This window comes from Corythoichthys intestinalis, chromosome 13 (genome assembly GCF_030265065.1).
Source record: "Corythoichthys intestinalis isolate RoL2023-P3 chromosome 13, ASM3026506v1, whole genome shotgun sequence".
Classification (NCBI taxonomy): Eukaryota; Metazoa; Chordata; class Actinopteri; order Syngnathiformes; family Syngnathidae; genus Corythoichthys; species Corythoichthys intestinalis.
The window spans coordinates 48,391,140-48,409,281 of record NC_080407.1 but is presented as its reverse complement, the minus strand read 5'-3'; the positions used below and the strand labels follow the sequence as shown (position 1 = coordinate 48,409,281).

Sequence of the window (18,142 nt, the reverse complement as noted above, 5' to 3'; positions counted from 1 at the left end):
TGTTACTGATAGTAGCCTTTGTTACTGTGGTCCCAGCTCTCTGTAGGTCATTCAATAGGCCTCCCGTGCGGTTCTGGGATTTTTGATCACCGTTCTTGTTATCATTTTGACGCCACGGGGTGAGATCTTGCATGGAGCCCCAGATCGATTGCCTGGTATACCGGTCTGGCGACCGTCCGGCGGATCAAATTCCGAGGGCGGACCAAGCCACAGGAAACAGATAGCGGAGTGGACCAATCAGGGACAGGCAGACATGATGTTGTTAAAGCGACAAGTAATTAGCGTGAGCGGAGGGGTTTATTCAACATGGCTAGCGCGAGCCATGTTGACTGCTGTCAATGACTTGTTTCGATGTGTTTTTGGTCATTTAAAACTGGTTTTACAGCGGATTGGAACATAGTCTCGGCTCTCCCGTTCGCCATCTGTGTTGTTGTAGAGATGACTTTCGGCGCGCAAGAGTGACATTACTCCTTAAGAACACATCACGCAAATAAACATATCTGATTGGACGATTGATTTTGTACCTTGCGCGAGAGGCCGTTTATGGGCTGGGTCCCAGACTATTTCTCACAGTGTTTGAAAAATACAGGGAGAATAGTCTGCCGGTGCCAGGCAACCAGATCGAGGGAGATTATCAGTGGTCTTGTATGTCTTCCATTTTCTAATAATTGCTCCCACAGTTGATTTCTTCACACCAAGCGTTTTACCTATTGCAGATTCAGTCTTCCCAGCCTGGTGCAGCTCTACAATTTTGTCTCTGGTGTCCTTCTACAGCTCTTTGGTCTTGGTCATAGTGGAGTTTGGAGTGTGACTGACTGAGGTTGTGGACAGGTGTCTTTTATACCAGGGGTCTCCAACCCAGTCCTCAAGGCCCACTGTGGGTCCTGGTTTTTGTTCCAGCCAATCCAGCAGAGACAGTCGAACCAATGAGGCTTCTGCTAAAACAAGCCACACCTGACTGCAATCAACTGATTGCACTTGTAAAACACCAGATTGGGGAAAAAGTGTTGTCACCTTGTATGGTAGGAATGAAATCCTGCACCCACAGTGGGCCTTTGTGGAATAGGTTGGGGACCCCTGTTTTATACGGATAATGAGTTAAAACTAGAGATGTCCCGATCGATCGGGATCATGTCATTTTCAAGGTATCGGAATCGGCAAAAAAATATCGGCCATGCCTTTTTCAATATATATATATATTTTTTAATTAAATCGTTTTCTAATTGTATTTAACGTTACAGACATAATATGTTACACTCATCCAGAGTCTTTAGTTTAGGCTTAAAGTAGGGTTATCAAATTTATCCCGAGAACGGCGGTACTTAATTTTTAAAAAAATGTATCACGTTAAAATATTTTACGCAATTAATGCATGCGCTGCACGACCCACTCACGCATTGTCGCGCTCAATCTGTAATGGCGCCATTTTACCTATATAGAGAGATAAAAGGCAGCGTAAAATGAGTAGAGTGAATTTTGGCAGCCTTTGGAGCTATATTTTAATTGGCTAAAGCCTTACAATCCCTCTCCCTATGATTAGAAATATCATGGAAAGCAATGTGGGGAAACAAGGTAGCAATTGATCTTTTTCTTAACACCTTATGTTATTTCCCAACACAGAAAAGATATATCAATTAGTAGCACTACGCACAGTCATGGTTTCACTTCCCATCATGCATTTGGGTTGAATGGCTGCAGTATCATTTACTGAAAGCTCAACAAATACACTACTTGGCAATATTTAGTCACAATATACAAAGTCACAAGTCTTTCTATCCGTTGATCCCTCTCACAGAAAGAATGTTAATAATGTAAATGCCATCTTGAGGATTTATTGTCATAATAAATACAGTACTTATGTACTGTATGTTGAATGTATATATATATATATGTATATAGTTTTATTCATTTTTTTCTTCATGCATTGCCAAAATGTATATGATTGGGAAAAATTATCGGGAATGATTGGAATTGAATCGGGAGCAAAAAAAAAAAAAAAAAAAAAAGCAATCGGATCAGGAAATATCGGGATCGGCAGATACTCAAACTAAAACGATCGGATCAGGAGCAAAAAAAAAAACATGATCGGAACAACCCTAGTTAAAACAGGTGCCATTAATACAGGTCACGAGTGGATCCTCGTTAGACCTCTTTGACAGCCAGAAATCTTGCTTGCTTGTAGGTGACCAAATACTTATTTTCCACTCTAACTGGGAAATAAATTCTTGAAAAATCAAACTGTGATTTTTTTCCCCCCACATTCTGTCTCTCATGGTGGAGGTTTACCCATGTTGACAATTACAGGCCTCTCTAATCTTTTCAAGTAGGAGAACGTGAACAATCGGTGGTTGACTAAATACATATTTACCCCACTGTAGATGTAATGACGCCTTGCCGACTACTTCCTCGTGGACAAATACAGCTCGAGTGCCAGTCGACCACTCGACAAACATCGAGAACGTACCGTGCAATTACACCTTTACTCTATCTACGCTTCTATTTATACACGGTTGCCTTAGCGACCCCCCCGCTGAGCGCAGAGGTGGAAGCGATTGACAAACAGATGGACGTGACCCAAGTGAAACACGCGAGTGCCAAAATGGGAATTGAGGGCATGTTGAACAGTAGCTGCGAGATTCGCGTGCTACATCTCAATCAAAGGAGGAAAAGCGCCGACCTGACAGCGTCATCCTCGCCACGTGGGAAAGAGTCGAAAGCACATGTGGATTCCGTTGGGAGACGGGGGAAGTAAACAGTTTGATTTCGTGCGCGTCTGTCTGATGTTGATTTTCGAAAACGGGGGGAAATGAAAGAGAGGACAAAGAGGACACGGGAAGGTCGTCGGGAAGGTCGCATGACATCAGTGAGGTATCAAAAGGGGTCAAAGAATCACGTTGAGCCCTCCTTTATGAAACCTTTGAATGCGGCTATTGAACGCCCCCCCTCCCCCGCCCCTCCCCGAGGCTAAAACAAATCATTAGCATTCCGCGTAAGACTCCGAGAAGCCCGTTCGGGAGGAAATGAGAACTTTGCTCTTTCATATTTGACATTTTCCGAGCTGCCGTCGAAGCTCCGAGTGATGAAGTGATCTGGATTGCCGACGTTTCGTCTTAATCCAGGTGGGAAGACCGGGAGGCGGCCTGTCCAGTATCATTCCGTGTTTGTTCTCGCGACTTTCATCTCGGAGTTCTTTTCTCATTTCCTCACACATTCCTCGGCCCCGCGGCCTCGGACGCTCCTTCCTGCGCCGCGACGGACAACAAACGGACTCAATCATCGAGCGTGACGCTCACATGTCGGAGTCAAAACGTGAGCGCGCTCAAGGTTCTTCCCGGCGAGGTCACGAGGACCGCCGCCTGCAAATGATTCTACCGCCGACGAGTTTGGCCTCGTACGGCGAGTGTGGGAAAGGTTTACGAACAATAAAAGCCGACATTGCGAGAGCACACACAAAGAGAATGCTTGCGGTGAGTACAGAAGAATTACAACTTCTTCTGACATGACTGTTTGTGTGTGCGCGGACGAAAAACACCAGCGGCATGCGACCATGAATGATGACCACGTTAATCGCAAACATATTTCCACATGTGCGCGGAAGACACAACAGCTCGTCCGGCGGAGAAAAACCAAAGACGAGAAGATCGCAGGCCTGGCGTGATGTCATCGCGTTTGGCGTTGTTCCACCTTATGAGTTGCGTACATTCATTTTCAGCATTAAAACAAACAATGTAAATACAGGGTTTGTACACCTTTTTCATGGCCATGATGGTATGAAAAATGATCTGAACTTTTTGGAATTTCTCACATTTCTGCAAAAATCCACATCAAATTTAAGCTGATCTTTGTCAAAATCACACATGTCAAGTTCAAAAATAGACCCTTAGGTAGACATTTGTAAAATTACTCAAAAATAAGGAGAGAAGACACTCAGTTTTCTTGGCCAAGGAGAGCAAGGAGGGACTAGACAGAGAAATGCTTGATTACGCTGTATAGTCACCCAAATTGATCTAAAGAAAAACCCTCCTTGCTCTTTTTATTAGGGGTTTGTCCTAACACAGAAGGGTGCCGCCCTAAAGGGAGGGGGAAAGCAAGCTGGAGACACCCATGTGATTTTGTTGGCTAAGTGTGAGCATGTAGGTGGAACGAACTAAATACACGTGTGTAAGCAAGGGCACTTAGGTAAAATGGTCAGAATGACCCAGACACTTCAGTTATGACACGCTGCGGCAACGGAAGATGTCCTCGAATGGAAGATTGTCCTCGAAAGTCTAGACGAAAGTCCAGACGTAAGATGCTCAAGATGTCCTAGAAGGTCTAGTTACGTAATGTTGCAGCCATTAAAGCAAAGCAGTTGTCATCCCGACCCTTTTTAGACTTTGTAACACTTAAACATTATACCTATTATAGCAAGCAATAATCATTTACTGGTTATATCAAATAAGAAAAAAAAATGGCAATATGTATTATGTATTAGGTATATATGAGCACAAGATGAAAAAAACTGTCAGCTTTAACTAAAACCACCCTAACAGTGATAGGTTTTCATATTTTATTGAGGATACTATGCAAACAAAGAAAAAGTGAACCATCACATTTAGTATATTGTGCCTCTCACTTTGGCATCAATAACTTCAAGATGGTGGTGGAGGAAGTGCGGCGTCAAGAGGAGGCAACAAGAGGGGCCAAGGCAGTCGCCCTTGGCAAACAAGGCCTGTGGGTAGGGTGGGAGGGTGTTGAAAAGAGGAAGCTGAGTTGGAGAGATGTACTGGCCATGGACGCTACGAGCTTGAGCTTCGCCATCAGAACAACATACGATGTCCTCCCAACGCCAACTAACCTCCACCAGTGGTTTGGCAAAGATCCTGCGTGTGTCCTGTGCACCAAGCCAGCCTCCCTCAGACACATACTTACAGGGTGTAAAACCAGCCTCACCCAAGGATGGTACACTTGGCGCCACAACCAGGTCTTGAAGAGCATTGCTTCTACTCTGGAGGGAAAGCGAGTTAACATCAACGCCCTACCACAGATATCTAATATGTCCTGGGGACCTGCCTTTGTTCGTGAAGGGGCCACAGCTGCCATGAGGTCTACTACACCATCAGAGAGAACCCAGTTGTTCCCAGCACGCGACGGGGTGATGCTGGCAGATGTTGGCAAACAGCTGGTGTTCTCCTCAGAGATCGCCACTACCACCTTGAGGCCTGATCTGGTGCTCTGGTCCCCCTTCTTAAAAAAGGTATTCATCATCGAACTCGGACTCCATAGAGGAGACATATGAGCGGAAACACCTGCGGTATTTCGAGCTAGCTGCTGAAGCTCAACAGCGTGGCTGGAACGCTGAAGTCCGCCCAGTGGAAGTCAGGTGCAGAGGCTTTGTGGGAACAACTTACACAAAGCTCCTGAGGGACTTGAGAGTCAGGAGCCAGCGCACAGCTATCAAAGCTGCGTCAGAAGCAGCTGAAAGAAGCAGCCAGTGGCTATGGCTAAAGAGGAACGACCTAAGCTGGGCCCCCAGGTAGTGCCTCAAGAGGTATGCGGTCAGCCTTAGCCTGGCTCAGGGAACTGGACACCCATGCCATGCATAGTCCCCTTGAGGTTTTTTGCCACCTTGCACCCAGGCGACTGCCTTGGCTAACTGGGCTTGGGACGCAAGCTCAGGGCTGATCACCCTGTAGCTGGCCTCCTCTGGGGAGGGTGTATAGTGTCAAAGGCCGAAACACCCCATGACCCAGTGGAACACTACTGAGGATGCGTACCCACAAATTAATTCCCCCATCTTTACTACCAACATTCAGTACATACAGTATTGGCACCTTCAGCCTAATACTTGGTAGCACAACTTTCAGACAAAATAACTGCGAACAACCGCTTCCGGTATCCATCAATGAGCTCCTTACAATAATCTGCTGGAATTTTAGACCATTCTCCTTTGGTCAACTGCTCCAGGTCTCTATGATTTGAAGGGTGCCTTCTCCAAACTGCCATTTTCAGATCTCTCCACAGGTGTTCTATGGGATTCAGGTCGGGACTCATTGCTAGCCACTTCAGAAGTCTCCAGTGCTTTCTCTCTTTTTTTAGTTATTATCCTGCTGGAAGACCCAAGACCACTGAGGGAGACCAAGCTTTCTCACTCTGGGCCCGACATTATGCTGCAAAATTTGTTGGTCGTCTTCGGACTTCATAATGCCATGCACACAGTCAAGCAGTCCAGTACCTGAGGAAGCAAAGCAACCCCAAAACATCAGGGAATCTCCGCCATGTTTGACTGTGGGGACCGTGTTCGTTTCTTTGAAGGCCTCCTTTTTTTCCTGTTCCTCTATGTTGATGCCTTTTCACAAAAAACTCTATACTTTTGTCTCGTTTGGCTTTCTCAGGTAAGTTTTGACAAACTTCAGCCTGGCTTTTTTATGTCTCTGGGTCAGAAGTGGGGGTCTTCCTGGGTATCCTACCAAAGAGTCCCCTTTTCAGTCAGAAACCGACTGATAGTACGGGTTTGCACTGTTGTACCCTTGGACTGAAGGACAGCTTGAACTTGTTTAGATGTTAGTCAAGGAGCTTTATCCACCATCCGCATAATCTTTCGTTGAAATCTCTTGTCAATTTTTCTTTTCCGTCCACATCTAGGGAGGTTAGCCACAGTGCCATGGGCTTTACACTTATTTATAACACTGCGCACGGTAGACACAAGAACATTCAGGTCTTGGGAGATGGATTTGTAGCCTTGAGATTGCCATTCTTCAAAATTTTGCTTCTCAAGTCCTCAGACAGTTATTTTGTCTTCTTCCTTTTCTCCATGCTCAATGTGATACACACAAGACACAGGACAGAGTTTGAATCAACTTTAATCCATTTTAACTGGCTGCAAGTGTGATTCAGTTAAGTCCACAGGTAAGTAACAGGTGCTGTTAGTTTCAAAAATTAGAGAAGCATCACATGATTTTTCAAAGGGTGCCAATACATAATCAGACAATACTGTCTGATTATGATTAAATTTTTTTCCCATTGTCTTTTGTGTTGTTTTTTTCTCATTGTAAGCAGAATAAATGAAGATATTACAACCAAAGTAGGGTTGTTCCGATCATGTTTTTTTGCTCCCGATCCGATCCCGATCGTTTTAGTTTGAGTATCTGCCGATCCCGATCGTTTTAGTTTGAGTATCTGCCTATCCCGATATTTCCCGATCCGATCGCTTTTTTTTTGCTCCCGATTCAATTCCAATCATTCCCGATAATTTTTCCCGATCATATACATTTTGGCAATGCATTATGAAAAAAATTAATAAAACTCGGACGAATACATACATTCAACATACAGTACATAAGTACTGTATTTGTTAATTATGACAATAAATCCTCAAGATGGCATTTACATTATTAACATTCTTTCTGTGAGAGGGATCCACGGATACAAAGACTTAAATGTGGATAAATGTGACTTTGTATATATTGTGACTAAATACTGCCATCTTGTGTATTTGTTGAGCTTTCAGGAAATGATACTGTCGTCATTTAACTGTTCTGCCCAAATGCATGATGGGAAGTGCAACCATGACTGTGCGTAGTGGCACCAATTGAGATATCTTCTCTGCGTTGGGAAATAACATAGGGTGTTAAGAAAAAGATCAAATACTACCGTGCTTCCCCAGATTGCTTCCCACGATATTTCTAATCATTGGGAGAGGGATTGTAAGGCTTTAGCCAATTTTAAAAAAAGCTCAAAAGGCTGCCAAAATTCACTCTACTCATTTTATGCTGCCTTTTTGCTCTATATACTGTATGGGTAAAACGGCGCCATTATAGATTGAACGCGACAATGTGTGAGTGGGTCGTGCAGCGCATGCGTTAATTGCGTTAAATATTTTAACGTGATCAATTCAAACAAAATTAATTACCGCCATTAACGCGATAAATTTGAAAGCCCTACTTTAAGCCACAACTAAAGACTCTGGATGAGTGTAAGACATTTTGTTTGTAACGTTAAATACAATTAGAAAATGATTTAATTAAAAAATAAAAAAGGCATGTCCGATATTTTTTTGCCGATCCGATACTTTGAAAATGACGTGATCGGACCAGATTTGTAATTGCCATCATTTTCTGGGAGAAATTGAGCATTATCTGACAGAATTAAAGGGGTGCCAATACTTTTTACATTTACTTCTTACATTCTTAAATACTTCTTACATTTTCTAATGATTGCTCCAACAGTGGACATTTTTTTCACCAAGCTGCTTGGCAAATGCTCCGTAGCCCTTTACAGCCTTGTGGAGGTGAACAATTTTGTCTCTGGTGTCTTTGGACAGCTTTTTGGTCGTGACCATGTTACAAGTTTGAGTCTTACTCATTGTATGGGGTGGACAGGTATCTTTATGCTGCCATCGACCTCAAACAAGTGCATCAGATTCAGGATAATACATGGAGTGGAGTTGGATTTTTAATACAGGTTTTTCAGGGTCAGAATTCTAGCTTATAAACAGGTGTTCAAATACTTACAGTATGCACACTTTTGGCTTACCTAAACTGCAAACTACTCACGCACGGACTCAAATGCTCGATATGAAGCGGGATATCAAGGGAAAGCAACTTCAGAACGAGCATGTAGAACCGATGAAAAATATTTATCAGATTTTCCTTCATTTAATAATTTATTTTCTTAAACAGTGTCCTTAGAGATATAGAGTGCCTAACACTTCCAAGCATTTTCAAGTCCCTTTACGAACCCTGTAAATACATTCTGTCAAATATACGTGTTTTCGAGACAGACTTTTTTCCTGGCGCCGGAGGGTCTTGAACGAGCATATTAAGTCATGGTCGGAGAACAAATCAAAACACCTGACACGCAACTTCGCTGATGTCATTGCTCGCGTTTGACCTCCGAGTTGACCGACCGCGCCAAAAAGTATCCCCGCCCTCCGAGCGTCGGTCGGCGAACGTCGATCCGTCACGCGGTTGACAGCACTTACTTGACTTTTGTCGCCACAAAGACATGATGTCATATTTGGACTTGAAGAGCAAAACAAATACGTTTTAATCCATCATCGATGTACCCGCTTTTATGTGCCGCCTTCTGATTTACCGCGCCAGTCAAAAAATATTGATTAGCCGAGCATTAGCGAGTCACTAAATCCCTCTCTCCTTACCTTTGACCCTTGCCGGAGCAGTAAAGTAACACCTTATTATCACGAGTCGGGTGCGTCACTTTCCCCCCCTTAGCTTTCATCATCGGGTTTCTCGCCCGCAGAGCTGCTGAGTTCCAAGTCTGCGGGACGCCTGCGTCGATGCGAATGGACTAACAAATCACCTTGAAAGAGGGTGTTAAGCTGCACATCACACACAGAAAAGAAAAAAAAAGGCTTCCTACGCCATCCTGTTCTCTGCCGCCATTGTACAGTACAATGTGGCGTCTGTACGAGGGCGCAGGTACAGTAACGGCGCCTCCATATGGCTCCCATTGCTCACAGGAAGAAAGGCTATATTGTTGGCGGCCTGTAAAAAATTAACTGGGCCTACTCTTGAAACTATAACAAAAGCGCCGCCGTCGCTTGACGTGGTCTGAAGGCGTCGTTTCACTTGATTGGACGAAAAAAGCCATAATTGCTAAAGAAGTGGGTACAGAACGATAGCAAAAATGCTAATAACTAGGGTTGTTCCTATCATGTTTTTTTACTCCCGATTCAATTCCAATCATTCCCGATAATTTTTCCCGATCATATACATTTTGGCAATGCATTAAGAAAAAAATGAATAAAACTCGAATATATACACTCAACATACAGTACTTAAGTATTGTATTTGTTTATTATGACAATAAATCCTCAAGATGGCATTTACATTATTAACATTCTTTCTGTGGGAGGGATCCACGGGTAGAAAGACTTGTAATTCTTAAAGGATAAATGTGACTTTGTATATTGTGACTAAATATTGGAATCTAGTGTATTTGTTAAGCTTTCAGTAAATGTTACGGTAGCCATTTAACTTCTGCGCAAATGCATGATGGGAAGTGCAACCATGACTGTGCGTCGTGGTACCAATTGATATATCTTCTCTGCGTTGGGAAATAACATAGGGTGTTAAGAAAAAGATCAACTACTACCTTTTTCCCCACATTGCTTCCCACGATATTTCTAATTGTTGAGGGAGGGATTGTAAGGCTTTAGCCAATTAACCCTTGAGAGTCGAAGGACGCGCCCTCAGCGCACGTCGTCTTTGAAGCGCCCTCACGTTTTAATAACGTCACCCACATGCCGTTGGTTGGTCTCGTTTTAAAGTGCGGAAGTTGCGGTTTACTCTCGTTATTATTTGAAGTCAATCGACCAACTAGAATGTGAGATATTGTCATTTAAGTTTTATAGTTTTATTGTCCTCTCAAAAAAACATTAAAACGCTGCATGGATCATTTGTTTATGTCTATATTTCCATCATTTCTTGTCCTTTTTCAAAACGGAAGCTCCATGAAAAAAAAAAACAAATCAAACGAACCCTTTCGAAGTCACAGTGGAAGCACATAATGCGTTTTTTTTTTATTTATATAAATATAATTGCCGTGCGAGGTTCTACCGAACGAGAGGGAGGAGTGTTCTGAAGCAGCGAGGTGGCGAGCGACGGCCGTTTGGATCGAGCAGCGACTTTGTGTGACTTTGACAATGAACGGAAAACTAAATTTAGCGCAAGCAACTGTGCTTTTTGATCAACTTGAGGAAGAGGATGGTCCAAATTCGTCATCATCGTCTTCTTCGGAAGAGTCCTCGAGTGAAGATAGTGACGGATTTGAACACGTGGGTGACGCCATCGACGAGCAGAGGTAAGCCAACTCACTTTTTTTTTTAATGCTGAAAAAGTTTCTTTTGAAAGTTTCTTTTGATATTGCAAAACAAAGTTAATTTTGATGCAATATAAGTGTGTGTTTGTGTATATAATAATAAAATGTGCATATCAGATCAAAGTCGTACGTGCACTTTGAGTATCCCAGGCAGGAATTTATAATTTGTGGTGTTCTTCTTTCTATACGAGGATTAGGGATGTAGCTCATATTCAGCTATGGTATTCTTTCTACTGTCATACATATAGATTTCCATTATTATTTATTACTGTATATATTTTTATTTTATACTTTATTATTTTCATAAATACTGACTTTTTTCATGTCCATTTATAGTGACAATGAAAGTAAAGTGAAATGAAAATGGAAGGGTGCAAAGAGGACCGACACCCCATGGAAGTGTGAGGTGTGTGATGTAGCCCTGTGTCTAATTCCAGGACGAAACTGCTTTTCGGAGTGGCATGACTGAAAAAAATTTAACTTGTTTATTGTTAATATTTTTGATAATACTTTTTTTTCCAATGTAGTATATATATTTTTTTCCCCACAATCAGTCTTCTCAATTTGTGTATATAAATGTGTGTTCAAGAAGCTTGATTGTGTGTACATAGTTTTCATCAGGTGATGGGCCGCAATACCTAAACTCATAAAGAGATGGCCTCTAAACACTTTTTGTGTTAGATGGTATATAATTTTTCACTGTTCTTCACTGTTTGGTCTGCTGTATATAACCTGTTTTGACTAGAGCATGTATAAAGGCAAAAAACGCCTATGGCTATACCTGTTGTTTATGTTGAATTGTCAAATATAAGACTATTTATTCTAAAAAAATTTTGGTAGAATGTTCATCCTAACATGTTGAATAAATATTACAAACTTTCAAAACGGTTCGTTATGTATGTTTGGTTGTCAATTGGACATCAATATCAAAAATTTTGACAAAACGATTTTGGAATTTTTGGTCTTTTTGGGCCCAAAATGATAATTTATAATTGGTCAGTGAAGGAAACAAGTTTGGACATGAAGTTCAAGGTGTCACAAAAAAGGGACCAAACCAGGCCATCGTAAACAATTCTTTCTTTGAAATATAAAGGCAACTTCAAAGGCATGCAAAATCAGACAAAATAGGCCCAGACCTTAAAGGGTTAAAATAGGCTCCAAAGACTGCCAAAATTCACACTACTCATTTAACGCTGCCTTTTAGCTCCATATATAGGTAAAACGGCACCGTTATAGATTGAATGCGACAATGCGTGAGTGGGTCGTGCAGCGCATGCGTTAATTGCGTTGAATATTTCAACGTGATTAATTTTTTAAAAAATCATTACCGCCGTTAACGCGATAAATTTGATAGCCCTACTTTAAGCCAAAACTAAAGACTCTGGATGTGTGTAAGACATTTTGTCTGTAACATTAAATACTATTAGAAAACGATTTAATTAAAAAATATATATATTAAAAAAAGGCATGTCCGATATTTTTTTGCCGATCGATCAGGACATCTTTACTGATAACTAGAGGTGGGTAGTAAAACATTTACTCCGTTACATTTACTTGAGTAACTTTTTGATAAAAAAGTATTTTTACTAAGCTATACTTTTACTTGAGTACAATTGTTGAAGAAAAAACGATACTCTTACTGTCTTTTTGGGGCCAAAGACAGCAACAGTGGCTCAACCAGTTTCACCAATGAGACGTCGCAACAATAATCACATGACTCAGTTATACCAATCAGACTCAGGCTTGGCGTTCTATGATCACGCCGGCGTGTTCAATCACGTGGCGTCTTTAAAGCACCATAAAAAATTAAGTATTTGACATAGAGCGCCGCCATCGACATGACTCGAAAGCGCGAGTTTAATCTCTCAACCAGTTTTTACTTGGCTGAGATTAATCACAGAAAACTGGGGATATGATCCTTTTAATTTCATAATAGGAAATGCAGTGTATCACAAAAAGTGAGTACACCATTCGCATTTGTGCCGATATTTACGTACCAGATTGGCCTGAATATATGACGGTGCTTTTTGCATTAAGATTGAAAAAAAGGGGGTCTTGTATTCGCGGTCTAGACATTATACCCATTCACGACGCTAGATGGCGCCAGATATCATTGAAGCGATGTTTTGTCATGACAGATCTCAGCTACTCTCCCCATTCACGACGCTAGATGGCGCCAGATATCATTGAAGCGATGTTCTCTCAGCTACTTTCGTTTAACCAGTTTGCATTATTTTATTGCAATGTTTTTCCTTATTCAGGTTTCAGGACTACAGTTAGTTAGACTTCACTTTGATGGTTAATGCAGTTATTGCAATTTTGTTGTTTTATCACAATAGATTGGTTTATTTACAAAACCAGAAGCCATTCATTTACGAATGGGATTGCAGTTTAGTTTACGTATTTAAATGTTCAGATATGAATATTTGAATGAGGCAAAATAACATGCTTTTTCTCTCAAATATATTGTTATAATCATTTGTTTCAGATGTAATTATTTTCTGTATACAAATTCATTTGGTGTTCAAAAAGTCTTTTTTCAAACTTGAAAAAGAGGGGGTCGTCTTAGTTTTTGAAAATAGGCCCCCTACGGATTGGCCCTATGCCAGGGCCGGCCCAGCCTATACGCAGACTATGCAGCTGCTTAGGGCCCCTGACCAATAGGGGGCCCCCAATCTGGCAATTGTTTAATTTATATTCTATTTTGTTTACTACAGTTTGCTTCATTTGATTTTTGTGAGTTTTGATACTTGATTACACGCTTAAAAAAATAAAAGTTCCTTAACTTCTTTCCTCTTTTAGAAAAAGGTTTGGGACTATCTACTGTAAGTACTGAAATTCATTTGGGGTGAGAAGCTTGAAGTATGCAGCGCAACAAAATCTGATTAATATACAAAATATGGACGTATGGCTTGGATTGCATGTATGGGTTTCACAGTACACTGTGACGAAATGGTGGGCCAAAAATATGGGCCCCTTTGCATTATTTTGCTTAGGGCCCCCAAATGGCCTGGCCCTGCCCTACGCCCCGTGTCATGTCAATATATTATGAAGTCTATGCTCAGGGATTTTTATTTTGTATTCATATATAGTAATCTTTTGAAAGTGCAGCATAAATGTTAATGGAAGCATACACACTACACTGCAACATTTGTAATCTGATTACCCAATTAATCGAATTAATTCATCCATAGATTAATTTATTGCTTAAATAATTGATCGCAGCAGCCCTACACTAAGCCTATGGTGGTGAATGAGTTTTAAAAAAAAAATACATAATGGAGATTTTTTTTAGGGGGTCAAAATTCCTGCTGAGGCTTCTGATTGGCAGCTGGACCTCAGCCAAGTAGCAGTGAGAAGCATGTCTGCCACATCAAAGTTATGTGTGGGTAGGTACTCCAAGGTGACCACACACACACACTCACATCCATATAATATACATTTACTATTAAACTACTTCAATTAGATTTGTGGTTGAGTGTGTTGAGGTCTTGAAACTCACGTGTGTGTGTGGGGTTCGTGCCACAATGGTCCTTGTAGTCTTACAGCTGCCATGCCCGCACATACACACACAGACAGAGTAAAGTCAGTTATAAAAAATGCAGACGAGCAAATTAAAAAAGAAAAAAAAAAAAGTGCGGTGAACAGGAAATGGCATCATGGCGCTGGCGGCCTTCCCAACCCTTTGAGGCGCCATTATGGCTCCAAACATTTAGGCTGTTTTGGAAATCACTCCCCATCCACTGTATAGTGAGTTGGCCATGGAATATGTAGTGTGTAACCCCTATACCAGGGGTCGGCAACCCAAAATGTTGAAAGAGCCATATTGGATCAAAAGAACAAAAAATATAATATCTATATCTAATATCTAAGCCCTATAATGAAGGCAACACATGCTGTATGTATTTACATTACCTATTTTAGCCTTTCAAATGACTAAGTTGCCTACAGCTACATAATGAGCCTTCATGATTAAATGTTTATTTTCCCTGCAGTGCATCCTCTAGAGAATGACGCACCACGTGACTACCCTGTTGTACGATGCCGCCATAAGTTTAACTTCATTACAAAATTATAAATTAGAATGTTTGCGTCATGTTCGTACGGAGCCCCTAAAGGGTCATAGACAGAAATAAAATAAATTTAAGCAATCTGGTGCACAGCAGAAACTATTATGGTAAACATTAGCATTATAGCATATAGCAATTAAGCTAGCAGAATTTTGCTATGCACGTTGTTGCATTGTTGCAATTGGGTAACTTGTATACCAAAAGTCCGCTAGCTTAAAGGCTTTAAACTGGAATGCTAAAGTTATTCCATTATATAGCATCTAAGCTAGTAGACCTTTGCTATGTAAGTTAGTTAGCCAGTTGTTGTAAACATTAGCATTATATAGCATTTACGCAAGCGGATGTTTGCTATGCAAGTTAGCCAATTGTTGCATTGTTGCAATTGGCTGACTTGTATAGCAAAGGTCCACTAGCTTAGATGCTATATAATGGAATAACATTAGCATTCCAGTAGTTAGCCAATTGTTGTAGACATTAGCATCATATAGCATTTAAGCTAGCGGACGTTTGTTATGCAAGTTAGCCAGTTGTTGTAAACATTAGCATTATATAGCATTTACGCTAGTGGACGTTTGCTATGCAAGTTAGCAATTGTTGCAATTGGCTAACTTGTATAGCAAAAGTCCGAAAGCTTGAATGCTATATACTGGAATGCTAATGTTATTCCCTTATATAGCATCTAAGCTAGTGGACCTTTGCTATGCAAGTTAGCCAATTGTTGCATTGTCGCAATTGGCTAACTTGCATAGCAAACGCCCACTAGCTTAGATGCTCAATTGTTGCATTGTCGCAATTGGCTAACTTGCATAGCAAACGTCCACTAGCTTAGATGCTATATAAGGGAATAACATTAGCATTCCAGCAAAGGTCCACTAGCTTAGATGCTATACAATGGAATAACATTAGCATTCCAGTAGTTAGCCAATTGTTGTAGACATTAGCATCATATAGCATCAAGCTTTCGGACTTTTGCTATACAAGTTAGCCAATTGCAACAATTGCTAACTTGCATAGCAAACGTCCACTAGCGTAGATGCTATATAATGCTAATGTTTACAACGACTGGCTAACTTGCATAATGGAATAACATTAGCATTCCAGTAAATAGCATTTAAGCTAGCGGGCTTTTGCTATACAAGTTAGTCAATTACAACAACACGACAATTGGCTAACTTGCATAGCAAATACCCGCTAGCGTAAATGCTATATAATAAAATAACATTAGCATTCCATTATATAGCATTTAAGCTAGCTTAAATGCTATATAATGGAATAACATTAGCATTCCGGTATATAGCATTTAGGCTAGTGAACTTTTGCTATGCAAGTTCAATGTTAAATGGAATAACATTCCAGTATATAGCATTTAAGCAAGCGGACTTTTGGTATACAAGTTAGCCAATTGCAACAATGCAACAATTGGCTAACTTGCATAGCAAATGTCTGCTAGCGTAAATGCTATATAATGCTAATGTTTACAACAACTGGCTAACTAACTTGCAGACCAAAGGTCCACTAGCTTAGATGCGATATCATGGAATAACATTAGCATTCCAGTATATAGCATTTACGCTAGTGGACTTTTGCCATGCAAGTTAGCCAATTGCAACAATGCGACAAATGGCTGACTTGCATAGCAAACGTGCGCTAGCGTAAATGCTATATAATGCTAATGTTTACAACAATTGGCTAATTTGCATGGCAAAAGTCCGATAGGTTAAATGCTATATAATTGGATGTTTACCAAATACTTTCTGGTGCGCACTAGAGACAATGTGGTGCACATGAGAAACAATCTGGTGCGCACCAGATTGCTTAAAGTGATTTAATTTCTGTCGGTATCCCTTTAGGGGCCCCGCATGTTTGTCGTCTTCCCAAAAACATATTAAAACATATTTTTCCATTATCAAACATTTTTGAAAAAGCTCCAGGGAGCCATTAGAGCAGCGCTATAGAGCCGCATGTGGCTCTAGAGCCACAGTTTGCTGACCACTGCACTATATGCTGCTCTAACTTTACCCCGCACTGCATTTTGAAAGTTGTACATCATGTAAAAAAATGTTTTGATTTTTAAAAAATTCATGGCTTGATTTGTGAAAATATTTGAGGGGACATGAAGTGCTTTATTTGCAGGAAAAACACTAAAAATCAATATAATATCATAATTGACATTCAAAAATACAGCTGGTGTTAAGTAATTATTGCTGAGGCAATGATGATTCAAATCCAGTGTATATTTTAAATAACTGGCAAAAATCAAACAAAATACGTAAAATAACTTGCATAGATTTCAGCACGTCATTTGTAACAAAGCTGTCACAGCTGCGCCACATTTTGATATTAAGAACAGCATCTTCCTTATCGGACGAGTCACAAATCAAACTGCACTTTATCCTTCATATTTAATCGCTAAATAATTGTTATCATACTTGAATAACTTCATAAAAATAAATTTCGATATTTGGCTTACCTGTCGTGTTGCGTTTAAAGCACTTTCACCTGATGACGCTTCTTCGTTTGCTCGCAAACCGACAGCAACAACGCTAAAAAGGCGATCTCGCGCCCCCTCGTGGATTTTCTCCGCATAGCCGCGGTGGCGTCATGGAAAAATTCTCCCTCGGAAAACCTACAGCGCACTCATATACAGTACGTGACAAACAACGATGAGTGTCTTTAACTACTCACATTTATAGAGCAATCATCACAGCACGGCACCAAGTTTACAAGTTTACGGCCAGATTGTGCAAGTGTGAACGCACCGCGACCCACATGTGGACATTAAGATATCCAATAAAGTTTTTTTTTCTCCATTAAAACTACATTTAAATCCATTTTAAGTGTAATTACTGGTGTTGATCTGGAATTCTAATGATGTCTCAGCCAGTCCTAATAATGATAATAAAAATGAACAAAACAGTAGTGTTTGTGTCACGAGGTGTCAAAAGTACATAACTTCACATATTGTCCACAGGAAAAGTACAGATGCAGTACCGGTAATTAGCTACTATTTTTATTGTTTGAAAAAAATCACTTTTTCTAATAACATCAATAACCCTTGAAAGTGCGTATGACAGGATTAAAAAAAAGTCTTAAATAGCATTATTATGTGATTTAGAATCATATTTTGAGACGATTCGACTATGTGCAACAATTTGGCTAAACGCAGATGACGAGAAATTAGTTTATTAATCTGCCGTTTAGCCACGCCCACCATTATAGGGCTCCCGCGTCCTCAACAGGAGGATGACGTG

General features: G+C 40.7%; 1 protein-coding gene across 2 annotated transcripts in view; it reads right to left on the bottom strand.

The window, feature by feature from the left end:
• tkfc (triokinase/FMN cyclase) overlaps positions 1 to 17,463 on the bottom strand; it is a 170,661-nt gene extending 153,198 nt beyond the window's left edge. For both annotated transcript variants that reach the window (XM_057853816.1, XM_057853815.1), the window contains exons 1-2: positions 17,362 to 17,463; positions 14,324 to 14,369 (exon numbers count right to left, since the gene is read on the bottom strand). The gene's annotated coding sequence lies outside the window, so the exon portion shown is untranslated. The remainder of the gene's footprint in view (positions 1 to 14,323; positions 14,370 to 17,361) is intronic.
• Positions 17,464 to 18,142: the final 679 nt, after the last annotated feature.